General features: G+C 45.2%; 1 protein-coding gene across 9 annotated transcripts in view; it reads right to left on the reverse strand.

Moving 5' to 3' along the window:
- CCDC148 (coiled-coil domain containing 148) overlaps positions 1–16,336 on the reverse strand; it is a 250,848-nt gene that overhangs the window by 50,437 nt on the left and 184,075 nt on the right. The gene's annotated exons all lie outside the window — the stretch shown is intronic.

The raw sequence follows: 16,336 nt of genomic DNA on the forward strand, positions 1-16,336 counted from the left end.
GGTTGCTAACCTCATCTACTCTGAAAATCAGCTCAGCTCTGTCCTGAGTCTGCAAGACAAGCAATACAAGTCTTTGGAAGGCAGAGGAGGGAGCTCTGCCCACCAGCTCTGGAAGAACTGTAAATTATTGACAAAGCCTGCAGAGCAGAAATCTAATGAAAAAATATCATATACAAGTTATATAATGTCAAAAATAATGCTGCTCGTTATGTACAAGCACAGGGCAACTTATCCTGAAAAGTCACTGTAAATGATAGCTATATGCTAAAAAAAAGAGGTAACGTTTTTTAGACAATGCCCCATTGTTAGAAGGGTATTGAAATACTGTGCTGATCACAGGACGTGCCACGGCTGGAAACCAAACTGATGTAATCTGTCAGAGAAGCAGATAGTAAGGCCGGCATTTATCATTGTAGATGTAAGTGAAGCATTTATCATTGTAGGTGTAAGTGAAGCATTTTTCTACACCTTTTTTGTGTGCTGGTAATGTGTAGGAGCACCACATTTATTAAATGGTCACAGAGCATTTGATACATTTTGTGCAGGTCGCATTTTCTGAAATTTCTCTCTTCACATACACCAAAAAGCTAAGCTAAGTCTAGGCTGGTGTAGTTTTAGAGACTTTTCAGTGGCTTTGCGCCTTTTCTGCGCCTTTTCACAAAAAGGCGCAGTTCATAAAACCCTTCCATATCATGTGTATTGCCAAAATCAGTGGATTGCAACTCAAAATCAGCAGAAATGATTAAACCAAAAGGCGCAAAAAAGGCGCAAATAAACCCTGCTTGTGCCTTTTTTGCGCCATTTGTAGACACAAAAAACAGTCTAAAGACGATGATAAATATCGGTCTAAGTGTTTAAATCCTGTGCAGTGCCTCCCCGGGAAAAATCCATATCTGCAAGGTAGCCTCTATAACAACTGGATGTTCCCATGTCCCCAGAGATAAAAAGTGACTCTTTTTATCCTCTCTCAATCTATACAACAAAGCTGACAAGTAAGCTACAGAAAATATAGCAGCCTACTGTGTCTGCCCCGAAGGCCACTGTAAAAACTGCATTATGTCAATTTTTTAAAATCTCTTTATATTAAATACTTATAATAATTTCACTAATATGTCATTTTCTGATTATAAATTCCCTTTAACCCAGAATTACCTAATATGGTGTTTTAAAAATGGTCTTTCTAAACCAGACATGAACTTTAATGTGAGAATGGATAAGCTCCTACTGTGAAAAACGCCCCCTGGCAAGTTGGGCACTGACATGTTCTACACAGTTCATGCCTTGTCTTCAGAGATGACTGCATAAAAAACTTTTGTAATAAATGTTACCTGATTTCTGCAAAGGTATTTTTTGTTTTCAATTGCTGAAATTCCATTATTTCTTTCCTTCTCTAAGTAATCCCTTAAACTTATTCCAAACTATCCTGTCAGTCTTTAAAAGGTCTCATAATCTGAAACATTACAATACCCTAATGTCAGTCAACGTTTATGATGTCATTATGGGCATGGTCAGGGATCACTGTCCCAGAAACCTGTCTTATAAAAGACTAAAATGTACAACACAAATAGAGAAACACAGCTGCACATCCACCATTTGTATATTGATCTACTTGCTTATCAGCATAATTTCAAAAACTAACAGGTTGTTAGTATACATTTTGATCAAAAATTACAAGCCCACTCACCACGTCAACTCCACCTAGTCAGAGTGGGCGTAGCGCAGGGTGGCGAACACCGCCTCCGAGACACCATGTCCACCAGGGGAATGACCCAGTGGCCAGGCAGCCCCACTGCTGCCCGACCAAGCCCCTGGCTCTGGGCCACACCACCCCACAGACAAAGCATCACAGAAACAATGGCCGCCACAGAGAACCACACCAGTGTGAAACCTACCATGTTCTCCCTGCCAGAGGGCTGGGAGAATGTAAGGAGGAAACCCTTATGCAGTCTCCTGCTAATTAAAAATGTCTGGGCCGAATGGGTGGAGTGGAGTGTTGGCCATGGAAGAAGGGAGAGACTACAAACTATGTTTCTCTATTTTTGTTGTACATTTATAGTCTCTCCTTCCTTCCATGGCCAGCACTCCACTCCTCCCATTTGGCCCAGGCATTTTTAATTAGCAGGAGACTGCATAAGGGTTTCCTCCTTACATTCTCCCAGTCCTCTGGCATGGAGAACATGGAAGGTTTCACACTGGTGTGGTTCTCTGTGGCGGCCATTGTTTCTGTGATGCTTTGTCTGTGGGGTGGTGAGGCCCAGAGCCAGGGGCTTGGTCGGGCAGCAGTGGGGCTGCCCGGCCATTGGGTCATTCCCCAGGTGGGCTTGGTGTCTCGGAGGCAGTGGTCGCCACCTGGTGCTAGGCAAGTGTCAGGTTAGGGTCCCACTCTGACTAGGTGGCCTTGATGTGGTGAGTGGGCTTGTACTTTTTGCAACCTGTTAGTTTTTCAAATTTTGCTGAGAAGCAAGTAGATCAAAATACAAATGGTGGATGTGCAGCTATGTTTCTCTATTTTTGTTGTACATTTGTAGTCTCTCCTTCCTTCCATGGCCAGCAATCCCCTCCACCCATTTGGCCCAGGCGTTTTTAATTAGCAGGAGACTGCATAAGGGTTTCCTCCTTACTTTCTCCCAGCCCTCTGACAGGGAGCACATGATAGGTTTCACACTGGTGTGGTTCTCTGTGGTGGCAATTGTTTCTGTGATGCTTTGTTTGTGGGGTGGTGTGGCCCAGAGCCAGGGGCTTGGTTGGGCAGCAGTGGGGCTGCCTGGCCACTGGGTCATTCTCCCAGTGGGCTTGGTGTCTCGGAGGCAGTGGTCGCCACCCGGTGCTATGCCAGTGTCAGGTTAGGGACTCCCTCTGACTAGGTGGCCTTGATGTGGCAAGTGGGCATGTACTTTTTGATCAAAATGTATACTAACAACCTGTTAGTTTTTGAAATTATGCTGAGAAGCAAGTAGATCAAAATACAAATGGTGGATGTGCGGCTATGTTTCCCTATTGTTCTTATAAAAGACTAAAGCCCATTGATTTAATAAGAATAAGACCTTGTATGGGCTGGAAAAAGGCATGATTCAGATAAAATATGGTATCCAGAGAGAAAAAGAAACACGCAAAACAGCGCACACCCATAAATATCAAAATGTACTCTTTATTAATACATGAATCAAAAAAAGACAGACAAGATTATTAAAAACATTTAAAACAGGCCTAAAGCAGCCAAAGCACAAAACAGGGTGAGCCCCCTCAACAAGGGAACCCCACCCAGGGCACCTGCCTATTACAGTACATCAATATGGTCACTATGTTATACATATAAACTACCACATAACACTATATTCATCTCAACAGCCCATATACAACCTGTATTCTCATGTAGCAGGTAATGATGAAATGACACAGGACGGTTAATGGAGGAGGTACCAGGCAAGTGCCCCCTGAGGAAGTTGCCGACGGGCAACGGAACGTGTGGGGTCTTTAGGGGGGCACTTGCCTGGTAACTCCTCCATTAACCGTCCTGTGTCATTTCATCATTACCTGCTACATGAGAATACAGGTTGTATATGGGCTGTTGAGATGAATATAGTGTTATGTGGTAGTTTATATGTATAACATAGTGACCATATTGATGTACTGTAATAGGCAGGTGCCCTGGGTGGGGTTCCCTTGTTGAGGGGGCTCACCCTGTTTTGTGCTTTGGCTGCTTTAGACCTGTTTTAAATGTTTTTAATAATCTTGTCTGTCTTTTTTTGATTCATGTATTAATAAAGAGTACATTTTGATATTTATGGGTGTGCGCTGTTTTGCGTGTTTCTTTTTCTCTCTGGATACTGTATTACATTTGATACGTATAGCAGCACCCCTCTTCTAATTGATGTTGCTGAGCCCGCTCACATTGTAGTGGTCAGATAAAATATGGGCAAAACAATGGTCAAATTGTAAGTGGATTGTGGGAGTCTAAATAGTGGATGTAATCAATCAGAAACAATGTGAAAACAGACTTGGTAGAAATACGAAGGTGACAAACAGCTTGGAGATTTGAAGGAAAAACATATTGCAATTAAGTTCTCAACAACACAACAGCATCTGCTGATACAGTCATACAATGTCAACTTCTTACCAGGATGTTAAGCCCATTCCCTAGATCTTCCTCCTACACATATGTCCCCAGTGTTGCTTGTATCTAAATCAATTAAATCAAACTTGATTTAATTTTATCATATACTTTAGTTATATCCCCCTTCTCTTCTGCCAACATTGCTTCACATACTGTTTTCTAGGGTAGAACAACACTTTATGCCTGACTGAACACACTGTGATAAAACTTGGCTTTGGCACTAATGACTATTCAAAGAATTGAAGACTAGTGCCAACGTTTAGCTACAATTCGGGCTTATCTACAGGCAAAACAATAGATGAACCTCTGCAAGAGCTCCGGCTTGGCTCACATTATTACCAGCAATAATACTAGTCATTAATAGCTTGGATATTGGGACGGATATCCTGCTTTATGAACACTGCTGCTCGCAAAACTATGTTAGCGTTAGAACATAACCAAGATACCAACCATTTCAAATATTGACTGCAAAAACACTTCTCCCAATTTTAGATAATACAGATGAATACAATACCCTCTTCAGGCAAATAAAAGGAGTTTTCTACAGACCAGGACCAAGCCAGTAAAAAGTTCTGAAGAAGATCTTGCTGCATACCATAAATGCTCATGTTGAACCAGAATTTACATTAATGTGGATCTGACAAAATGTGTCTTTTTTGGTCATACATTAGCCAATGTAACAATGGATCTGAGATTTGGAGAGAGAGAGAGAGAGAGTGATCACTTCCAATGGTAGTTTTAATGCTGTAACTACTTCGATGATTCATAAATTCCCCATCAAACAATAATTCCCAAAAAATTATGATGTTTACAACAGAAAAGGTCCAAAGACTATGAGGGAAATTTACTATGACCACTGTTTCACATATTGGTCTTAATGAAGTTATTCCAAAATTAAGTTATTACCTATTTACATTCCTAAGGAATAAAAAACTGAACTGTGGGGGTTTGACTGCGGGGAGCCCTACCAATCACCAGAAAAGAGGCCGGTTGTCCCCTGAATGAGGGAAACCGCATGTTCCAAGACCATTAGACAGTAAATTTAATCTCGGGATAACCTCTTTAAGTAAAACTAAGCTGGAGTAAGATAGACCATATGTATTAAGAGGCACATGCTTCTTAACACATTTGGTGCATCTCTGGCTATGTATTAATGGTTGGACTGAATATGTTAGCTACAAGCTGAAGTAGATTTCAGCAGGGAGACTCTGCACCTCCCATTTAGTCTAACCTACTTTAACAAAACACGTTAAAACTGGTAAAAAGTAGTAAAGATGAATGAAACTGATGTACAAGACCCCCGATGTGTCTTGCCAACCTCTGTTGACAAGTAAAGATGGCCATGATTAGACAAATAAGATGGTAAACTCATGAGCCTGGCAACATAAGAACAATCGATACATTTACTGGCAGACCATGATTATGGCCCTCACCTGCATAGATCATTTCTTTAATGACTGTAAAAGATACAATAAGGTCCATAGACTTAGACTTAAGCCTTTTAATACCATTAGTTCCTTGTACAGACTTTTCTGAGAAAATGTGGGCGACTAGGAAGACAAAGCCATCCCTATCCTTGCTGGTGAAAGTCTTTAAACATCATGGTATTATGCTAAGCCCGGAACTTCAAAGCACATTTTGGTGAATTAAGGTAACCCAGCCATTCCAAAGCTTCACTTTAAATGAATGCCAGCTAATGTGAAAGAATCTGAACACAAATCTCTTTTTCATAATATCTTCAGTGAACTAGACCACAGAACTCCTGTACCCCCTCCCATTCCCAAAGCAACGTGAAATTGCAAAGGAGTTTGATTCTGCACTAAAGCCCATTGTCTTTCGGAGCAGGTTCATACATCTGTTTCTGTCAGGAACGCTCAGTCCTCCTACACTTGTGCAGAATCTAGCACAGTACGACTTACAGGTCCTTCTCCTCACAAAGACATCTAATTACTCTGCCAAGCCCAAGACTTTCAATTGGGGATTTCCACAGAAATGCATAAAGAAATGACTTTTGTGTCAAGAAAATCTCACACAGAAAAGTATTTTATTAGATGCAATACAAAAAAATAGATTATGGCTGACCGGCAGAGATGAGCAAGGCTGTAAGTAGTCAACTTCCACAGTTCTTTCTTTACAACCCAGACAATAATTGACACTTACGTCTTCTGTGACTACAAATACAATGTTAGGGTACATGCAGTCGATTGAGTTTCTGACTCAGATTTTAACTGTGTATGCTGCAGTTGTTAACAAGTATAAGCTCCATACAAAGGGGCTTATCTGCATCCCGGCAACCCGATGTGGTTTGTCAATAAGCCACATGTCACTATTCTCTCCATACATGGATTTCAAATCCATGACAGAAAAAAATTAAATGTACAAACTATGACATAGACTGCATTAAAATCAACACACTGGATTATAGTGCGGGTGAACCAGAGTAAAATGATGCAAATTAAATTAATCTACGCGATTTTAATATATAGTAACATAGTAACATAGTTCATAAGGTTGAAAAAAGACCAGGGTCCATCAAGTTCAACCTATAACCCTAATGAGTCCCTACTGAGTTTATCCAGAGGAAGTCGAAAAACCATCATACTAGAGGGAAAAATTCCTTCCCGACTCCAAATATGGCATCAGAATAAATCCCTGGATCAACGTTCTGTCCCTATAGATCTAGTATTCATAACTAGTGTTGCTCGCGAATATTCGCAATTCGAATATTATTCGCGAATATCGCATATTCGCAAATTCGCGAATTTCGCGAATATAGCGCTATATATTCGTAATTACGAATATTCGTTTTTTTTTGTTTTTTTTTCTTCACAGTACACATCACAGTGATCACCCCTCTCTGCTTCCAGCTTGTGTGGTGTAAACAAGGCTGTAATACTACTGTGTGAGACTGGCGCGCGAAAATTCGCATATGCGAAAATTAGCATATGCTGATTTTCGCATATGCGAATTTTCGCGTATGCTAATTTTGTATATGCTAATATTCACATATGTTAATTTCCGCATACGCGAAAATAAAACGAGGGTATAACGAATATGCGAATATTCGCGAATATATGATGAATATTCGTCCATATATTCGCGAATATTCGCGAATTCGAATATGGCCTATGCCGCTCAACACTATTCATAACCAGCGATGTTATTATTCTCCAAAAATGCATCCAGACGCCACATCTTTTACAGGGTTCACCATGACCACCTCCTCAGGCAGAGAGTTCCATAGTCTCACTGCTCTTACAGTAAAGAACCCCCGTCTGTGCTGGTGTAGAAACCTTCTTTCCTCTAGACGTAGAGGATGCCCCCTTGTTATAGATACAGTCCTGGGTATAAATAGATCATGGGAGAGATCTCTGTACGGCCCCCTGATATATTTATAAATAGTTATTAGGTCTCCCCTAAGCCTTCTTTTTTCTAAACTAAATAACCCCAATTCTGATAATCTTTCTGGATACTGTAGTCCTCCCATTCCCCGTATTACCCTGGTTGCCCATCTTTGAACCCTCTCCAGCTCCACTATATCTTTCTTGTACACTGGTGCCCAGTACTGCACACAGTATTCTATGTGTGGTCTGACTAGTGATTTGTACAGCGGTAGAATTATTTCCTTGTCGTGGGCATCTATGCCCCTATTGATGCACCCCATGATTTTATTTGCCTTAGCTGCAGCTGCCTGACACTGGTCACTACAGCAAAATTTACTGTTAACTAAAGACTCCAAAGTCATTTTCCACGTCAAACGTCCCAAGTGTTCTCCCATTTAATACATAATCCCAGCTCAGATTTTTCCTCCCCATGTGCATTACCTTACATTTATCAGTGTTGAACCTCATCTGCCACTTCCCAGCCCAAACCTCCAACCTATTCAGATCCATTTGTAACAGTGCACTGTCCTCTATTGTGTTATCTATTATACACAGTGCACTGTCCTCTATAGTGTTTACCACTTTACAGAGTTTAGTATCATCTGCAAAGATTGCTACTGTACTATTCAACCTCTCTACAAGGTCATTAATGAATATATTAAATAGAACAGGACCCAAGACTGACCCCTGTGGTACCCCACTAGTAACAGTCACCCAATCAGAATAAGTACCATTAATAACCATGCTCTGTTTCCTATCACTGAGACAGTTACTTACCCACTTACACGCATTCTCACCCAGTGTAAAAAAAAAAAAGTTTTAATAAAAGTTTGAAAGACACACATTAACCCAGTGGTCTTCAAACTGTGGCCCTCCAGATGTTACAAAACTACAATTCCCAGCATGCCAGGACAGCTGTTGGTTGTCCGGGCATGCTAGGAGTTGTAGTTTTGCAACATCTGGAGGGCCACAGATTGAAGACCGCTGCATTAACCCCTTCAAATCACCCCCTTTTCCTATATAAAAACATGTAAACATGTTTGATTTAAAAGAAAAAAGGTTTTCACCGGAGTACCCCTTTAAACTAACAGGTCTATAATTCCCTGGGTCACCTTTTGACCCCTTTTTAAATATTGGCACCACATTTGCCATGCGCCAGTCCTGGGGAACATTCCCTGTTACTATAGAGTCCCTAAATATGAAAAATAGGGGTCTGTCTATTACATTACTTAAAGGGGTACTCCGGTGAAAACCTTTTTCTTTTAAATCAACTGGTGGCAGAAAGTTAAACATATTTGTAAATTACTTCTATTAAAAAATCTTAATCCTTCCTTTACTTATTAGCTGCTGAATACTACAGAGGAAATTATTTTCTTTTTGGAATGCTCTCTGATGACATCACGAGCACAGTTCTCTCTGCTGACGTTATTATAATAATAATAACGCTTTATTTATTGTTGTCCTTAGTGGGATTTGAACCCAAGTCCCCAGCACTGCAAGGCAGCAGTGCTAAACACTGAGCCCCCATGCTGCCCTTAGCTTACATCTGCTATGCACGGTTGCTAAAATGGACAGAGATGTCAGCAGAGAGCACTGTGCTCGTGATGTCATCAGTGTTCCAAAAATAAAGGAATTTCCTCTGTAGCATTCAGCAGCTAATAAGTACTGGAAGGATTAAGATTTTTTAATAGAAGTAATTTACAAATATGTTTAACTTTCTGCCACCAGTTGATTTAAAAGAAAAAAGGTTTTCACCGGAGTACCCCTTTAATTCCTTTAGAACACAGGGGTGAATGTCATCTGGACCTGGTGATTTGTCTATTTTGATTTTTTGTAGGCGGCACTGTACTTCTTCCTGGGTTAGACAGGTGACCTGTATTGGGGAGTTTACCTTATCTCGCTGTATTTCACCTGGCGTTTCATTTTCCTCGGTGAATACAGTGGAGAAAGAATTTGTTTAATATATTAGCTTTTTCCTGATCCCCGTTTATAATTTCTTCCTCATCATTTTTTAAAGGGTCAACACTTTCATTTTTTACCTTTTTGCTATTTATATAGTTAAACAACATTTTGGGGTTAGTTTTACTTTCTTGGGCAATGAGTCTCTATTTTTTTAAAGTCTCCCATTTAGTGTCAGTATTCTTGTTTTTGAGGGCATTATCCCATTTTATATATTTAAGGGCTTCTCTGAGTTGATCGAACTTTGCCTTCCTAAAGTTCATTGTTTTTGTGGCCCCTCGAGAGATTCCCTTATTGAAGAACAAGTTATAATGTATTATATTATGATCACTATTTCCTGAGTGTCCTTCTACTTGCACATTAGTTACTCTGTCAGGTCTGTTGGTTAATATTAAGTCTAGTAGAGCGCCCCCTCTGGCCGGCCCTGCACCATTTGGGACAGATAATTGTCTTTAGCTATAGTCAGAAACCTGTTTCCTTTATGAGATTCACAGGTCTCAGTCTCCCAGTTTATATCAGGATAGTTAAAGCCCCCCATTATTATTACCTCATTCTGATTTGCTGCCTTGTTTATTTGTTCTTCTGCCTCTTCCATTATGTTTGGTGTCTTATAACAAACCCCTATCAGGATTTTTTTATTCTTATGTCCATATATTTCTACCCATAGTGACTCCACATTATCATTTCCCTCCCAAATATCCTCCCACAGTGCGGCCTTCAGACTGGACTTTGCATAAAGACAAACTCCTCCCCCTTTCCGTTTTGTCCGATCCTTCCAGAATAGACTATAACCCTGTATGTTGACCGCCCAGTCACAGCTATCGTCCAACTAAGTCTCTGTCATAATCCTTGTCACGATGCCGGCTGGCAGGTAGTGGATCCTCTGTGCCAGAGAGGGATTGGCGTGGACCGTGCTAGTGGACCGGTTCTAAGCCACTACTGGTTTTCACCAGAGCCCGCCGCAAAGCGGGATGGTCTTGCTGCGGCGGTAGTGACCAGGTCGTATCCACTAGCAACGGCTCACCTCTCTGGCTGCTGAAGATAGGCGCGGTACAAGGGAGTAGGCAAAAGCAAGGTCGGACGTAGCAGAAGGTCGGGGCAGGCAGCAAGGATCGTAGTCAGGGGCAACGGCAGAAGGTCTGGAAACACAGGCAAGGAACACACAAGGAACGCTTTCACTGGCACTAAGGCAACAAGATCCGGCAAGGGAGTGCAGGGGAAGTGAGGTGATATAGGGAAGTGCACAGGTGAACACACTAATTGGAACCACTGCGCCAATCAGCGGCGCAGTGGCCCTTTAAATGGCAGAGACCCGGCGCGCGCGCGCCCTAGGGAGCGGGGCCGCGCGCGCCGGGACAGAACAGACGGAGAGCGAGTCAGGTAGGGGAGCCGGGGTGCGCATCGCGAGCGGGCGCTACCCGCATCGCGAATCGCATCCCGGCTGGCAGCGGAATCGCAGCGCCCCGGGTCAGAGGACGTGACCGGAGCGCTGCCGCGGGGAGAGTGAAGCGAGCGCTCCGGGGAGGAGCGGGGACCCGGAGCGCTCGGCGTAACAGTACCCCCCCCCTTGGGTCTCCCCCTCTTCTTAGAGCCTGAGAACCTGAGGAGCAGACTTTTGTCTAGGATGTTGTCCTCAGGTTCCCAGGATCTCTCTTCAGGACCACAACCCTCCCAGTCCACTAAAAAAAAATTTTTCCCTCTGACCTTTTTGGCAGCTAAAATTTCTTTGACCGAGAAGATGTCCGAGGAGCCGGAAACAGGAGTGGGAGGAACAGATTTGGGAGAAAAACGGTTGAGGATGAGTGATTTGAGAAGAGAGACGTGAAAGGCATTAGGGATACGAAGAGAAGGAGGAAGAAGAAGTTTATAAGAGACAGGATTAATTTGACACAAAATTTTGAAAGGACCAAGATAGCGTGGTCCCAACTTGTAGCTAGGGACACGGAAGCGGACATATTTAGCGGAGAGCCATACCTTGTCTCCAGGGGAAAAAACGGGGGGAGCTCTTCTTTTCTTATCCGCGAACTTCTTCATGCGTGATGAAGCCTGTAAGAGAGAATTTTGGGTCTCTCTCCATATGATGGAAAGGTCACGAGAAATTTCATCCACAGCGGGCAGACCAGAGGGCAAGGGAGTAGGGAGGGGGGGAAGAGGGTGACGGCCGTACACCACGAAAAATGGGGATTTGGAGGAAGACTCAGAGACCCTGAAGTTATACGAGAATTCGGCCCATGGGAGGAGATCTGCCCAGTCATCCTGGCGGGAGGAAACAAAATGTCGCAAATAATCACCCAAGATCTGGTTAATCCTTTCTACTTGTCCATTGGACTGGGGATGATATGCAGAAGAAAAATTTAATTTAATCTTGAGTTGTTTACAGAGAGCCCTCCAGAATTTAGACACGAATTGGACGCCTCTATCCGAGACAATCTGCGTAGGCAACCCGTGAAGACGAAAAATGTGTACAAAAAATTGTTTAGCCAACTGAGGCGCAGAAGGAAGACCAGGAAGAGGGATGAAATGTGCCATTTTGGAGAATCGATCAACGACCACCCAAATAACAGTGTTGCCACGGGAAGGGGGTAAATCAGTAATAAAATCCATACCAATCAGAGACCAAGGCTGTTCGGGGACAGGCAGAGGATGAAGAAAACCAGCGGGCTTCTGGCGAGGAGTCTTATCCCGGGCACAGATAGTGCAGGCTCGCACAAAGTCCACAACATCCGTCTCCAGAGTCGGCCACCAATAGAAGCGGGAGATGAGTTGCACAGATTTCTTGATACCCGCATGACCTGCGAGATGGGAGGAGTGACCCCATTTGAGGATTCCGAGGCGTTGGCGAGGAGAAACAAAGGTCTTTCCTGGAGGAGTCTGCCTGATGGAGGCAGGAGAAGTGGAGATCAGGCAGTCAGGTGGAATGATGTGTTGCGGAGAGAGTTCAACTTCTGAGGCATCCGAGGAACGAGAGAGAGCATCGGCCCTAATGTTCTTATCGGCAGGACGAAAGTGAATCTCAAAATTAAATCGGGCAAAGAACAGAGACCACCGGGCCTGGCGAGGATTCAGCCGTTGGGCAGACTGGAGGTAGGAGAGGTTCTTGTGGTCGGTGTAGATAATAACAGGAGAACTTGATCCCTCCAGCAGATGCCTCCATTCCTCAAGTGCTAATTTAATGGCTAGAAGCTCTCGATCCCCGATGGAGTAGTTCCTCTCCGCTGGAGAGAAGGTCCTAGAGAAAAAACCACAAGTGACAGCATGCCCGGAAGAATTTTTTTGTAGAAGAACAGCTCCAGCTCCCACTGAGGAGGCATCAACCTCCAATAGGAAGGGTTTGGAAGGGTCAGGTCTGGAGAGGACGGGAGCCGAAGAAAAGGCAGACTTGAGTCGTTTAAAGGCGTCTTCTGCTTGAGGAGGCCAGGACTTGGGATCAGCATTTTTTTTGGTTAAAGCCACGATAGGAGCCACAATGGTAGAAAAATGTGGAATAAATTGCCTGTAATAATTGGCGAACCCCAAAAAGCGTTGGATAGCACGGAGTCCGGAGGGGCGTGGCCAATCTAAGACGGCAGAGAGTTTGTCTGGATCCATCTGTAGTCCCTGGCCAGAGACCAAATATCCTAGAAAAGGAAGAGATTGGCATTCAAACAGACATTTCTCAATTTTGGCATAGAGTTGGTTGTCACGAAGTCTCTGAAGAACCATACGGACATGCTGGCGGTGTTCTTCTAGATTGGCAGAAAAAATTAGGATATCGTCCAGATATACAACAACACAGGAGTATAACAGATCACGAAAAATTTCATTGACAAAGTCTTGGAAGACGGCAGGGGCGTTGCACAGTCCAAAGGGCATGACCAGATACTCAAAGTGTCCATCTCTGGTGTTAAATGCCGTTTTCCACTCGTCCCCCTCTCTGATGCGGATGAGGTTATAGGCGCCTCTTAAGTCCAATTTAGTGAAGATGTGGGCACCTTGGAGGCGATCAAAGAGTTCAGAGATGAGGGGTAAGGGGTAGCGGTTCTTAACCGTGATTTTATTAAGACCGCGGTAGTCAATGCAAGGACGTAGGGAGCCATCTTTTTTGGACACAAAGAAAAATCCGGCTCCGGCAGGAGAGGAGGATTTACGGATAAAGCCCTTTTTTAGATTCTCCTGGACGTATTCGGACATGGCAAGAGTCTCTGGGGCAGAGAGAGGATAAATTCTGCCCCGGGGTGGAGTAGTGCCCGGGAGGAGGTCGATAGGGCAATCATAAGGCCTGTGAGGAGGTAGAGTCTCAGCTTGTTTTTTGCAGAAAACATCCGCGAAGTCCATATAGGCCTTAGGGAGACCGGTTACTGGAGGAACCACAGAGTTACGGCAAGGGTTACTGGGAACCGGTTTTAGACAGTTCTTGGAACAAGAGGACCCCCAACTCTTGATCTCCCCAGTGGACCAATCCAGGGTAGGGGAATGAAGTTGAAGCCAGGGAAGTCCAAGGAGAATTTCCGAGGTGCAATTGGGGAGGACCAAAAGTTCAATCCTCTCATGATGAGATCCGATGCTCATAAGAAGGGGCTCCGTGCGGAAACGTATGGTACAGTCCAATCTTTCATTATTTACACAATTGATGTAGAGGGGTCTGGCGAGACTGGTCACCGGGATGTTGAACCTGTTGACGAGAGAGGCCAAAATAAAATTTCCTGCAGATCCAGAGTCCAAGAAGGCCACTGTAGAGAAGGAGAAGGCAGAGGCAGACATCCGCACAGGCACAGTAAGACGTGGAGAAGCAGAGTAGACATCAAGGACTGTCTCACCTTTGTGCGGAGTCAGCGTACGTCTTTCCAGGCGGGGAGGACGGATAGGACAATCTCTCAGGAAGTGTTCGGTACTAGCACAGTACAGGCAGAGGTTCTCCATACGGCGTCGTGTCCTCTCTTGAGGTGTCAGGCGAGACCGGTCGACCTGCATAGCCTCCACGGCGGGAGGCACAGGAACAGATTGCAGGGGACCAGAGGAGAGAGGAGCCGAGGAGAAGAAACGCCTCGTGCGAACAGAGTCCATATCTTGGCGGAGTTCCTGACGCCTTTCGGAAAAACGCATGTCAATGCGAGTGGCTAGGTGAATAAGTTCATGTAGATTAGCAGGAATTACTCGTGCGGCCAGAACATCTTTAATGTTGCTGGATAGGCCTTTTTTGAAGGTCGCGCAGAGGGCCTCATTATTCCAGGACAATTCTGAAGCAAGAGTACGGAATTGTACGGCATACTCGCCAACGGAAGAATTACCCTGGACCAGGTTCAACAGGGCAGTCTCAGCAGAAGAGGCTCGGGCAGGTTCCTCAAAGACACTTCGGATTTCCGAGAAGAAGGAGTGTACAGAGGCAGTGACGGGGTCATTGCGGTCCCAGAGCGGTGTGGCCCATGACAGGGCTTTTCCGGACAGAAGGCTGACTACGAAAGCCACCTTAGACCTTTCAGTGGGAAACAGGTCCGACATCATCTCCAGATGCAGGGAACATTGGGAAAGAAAGCCACGGCAAAACTTAGAGTCCCCATCAAATTTATCCGGCAAGGATAAGCGTATCCCAGGAGCGGCCACTCGCTGCGGAGGAGGTGCAGGAGCTGGCGGAGGAGATGACTGCTGAAGCTGTGGTAGTAACTGTTGTAGCATAACGGTCAGTTGAGACAGCTGTTGGCCTTGTTGCGCTATCTGTTGTGACTGCTGGGCGACCACCGTGGTGAGGTCAGCGACAACTGGCAGAGGAACTTCAGCGGGATCCATGGCCGGATCTACTGTCACGATGCCGGCTGGCAGGTAGTGGATCCTCTGTGCCAGAGAGGGATTGGCGTGGACCGTGCCAGTGGACCGGTTCTAAGCCACTACTGGTTTTCACCAGAGCCCGCCGCAAAGCGGGATGGTCTTGCTGCGGCGGTAGTGACCAGGTCGTATCCACTAGCAACGGCTCACCTCTCTGGCTGCTGAAGATAGGCGCGGTACAAGGGAGTAGGCAAAAGCAAGGTCGGACGTAGCAGAAGGTCGGGGCAGGCAGCAAGGATCGTAGTCAGGGGCAACGGCAGAAGGTCTGGAAACACAGGCAAGGAACACACAAGGAACGCTTTCACTGGCACTAAGGCAACAAGATCCGGCAAGGGAGTGCAGGGGAAGTGAGGTGATATAGGGAAGTGCACAGGTGAACACACTAATTGGAACCACTGCGCCAATCAGCGGCGCAGTGGCCCTTTAAATGGCAGAGACCCGGCGCGCGCGCGCCCTAGGGAGCGGGGCCGCGCGCGCCGGGACAGAACAGACGGAGAGCGAGTCAGGTAGGGGAGCCGGGGTGCGCATCGCGAGCGGGCGCTACCCGCATCGCGAATCGCATCCCGGCTGGCAGCGGAATCGCAGCGCCCCGGGTCAGAGGACGTGACCGGAGCGCTGCCGCGGGGAGAGTGAAGCGAGCGCTCCGGGGAGGAGCGGGGACCCGGAGCGCTCGGCGTAACAATCCTCTTCAGACATTTTCAATTCCAGTTCATCAGTTTTATTGGTCAGACTTCTGGCATTAGTCAACATGCACTTCAATGGTATATGTTTTTTTCCCCCTATGATGCCTATCCCTATTAACTATTCTAACCCCTCCCTTTGCTCCACCCCCAGATACATTAATAAGTCCCCCCTCTCCATCTACTCTATCTTCCCCTCTATGTTGTAGGTTCCCTCCCCCCCAGTCACTAGTTAAAACACTCCTCCACCCTTCTAGCCATCTTCTCCCCAAGCACAGCTGCATACTCCCCATTGAGGTGCAGCTTGTCCCTATGGTACAGCTGGTATCCGACAGCGAAGTCGGCCCAGTTCTCCATGAACCCAAACCCCTACTTCCTACACCAGCTTCTGAGCCACTTGT

The sequence above is a fragment of the Hyla sarda genome, chromosome 8, assembly GCF_029499605.1.
Source record: "Hyla sarda isolate aHylSar1 chromosome 8, aHylSar1.hap1, whole genome shotgun sequence".
NCBI lineage: Eukaryota > Metazoa > Chordata > Amphibia > Anura > Hylidae > Hyla > Hyla sarda.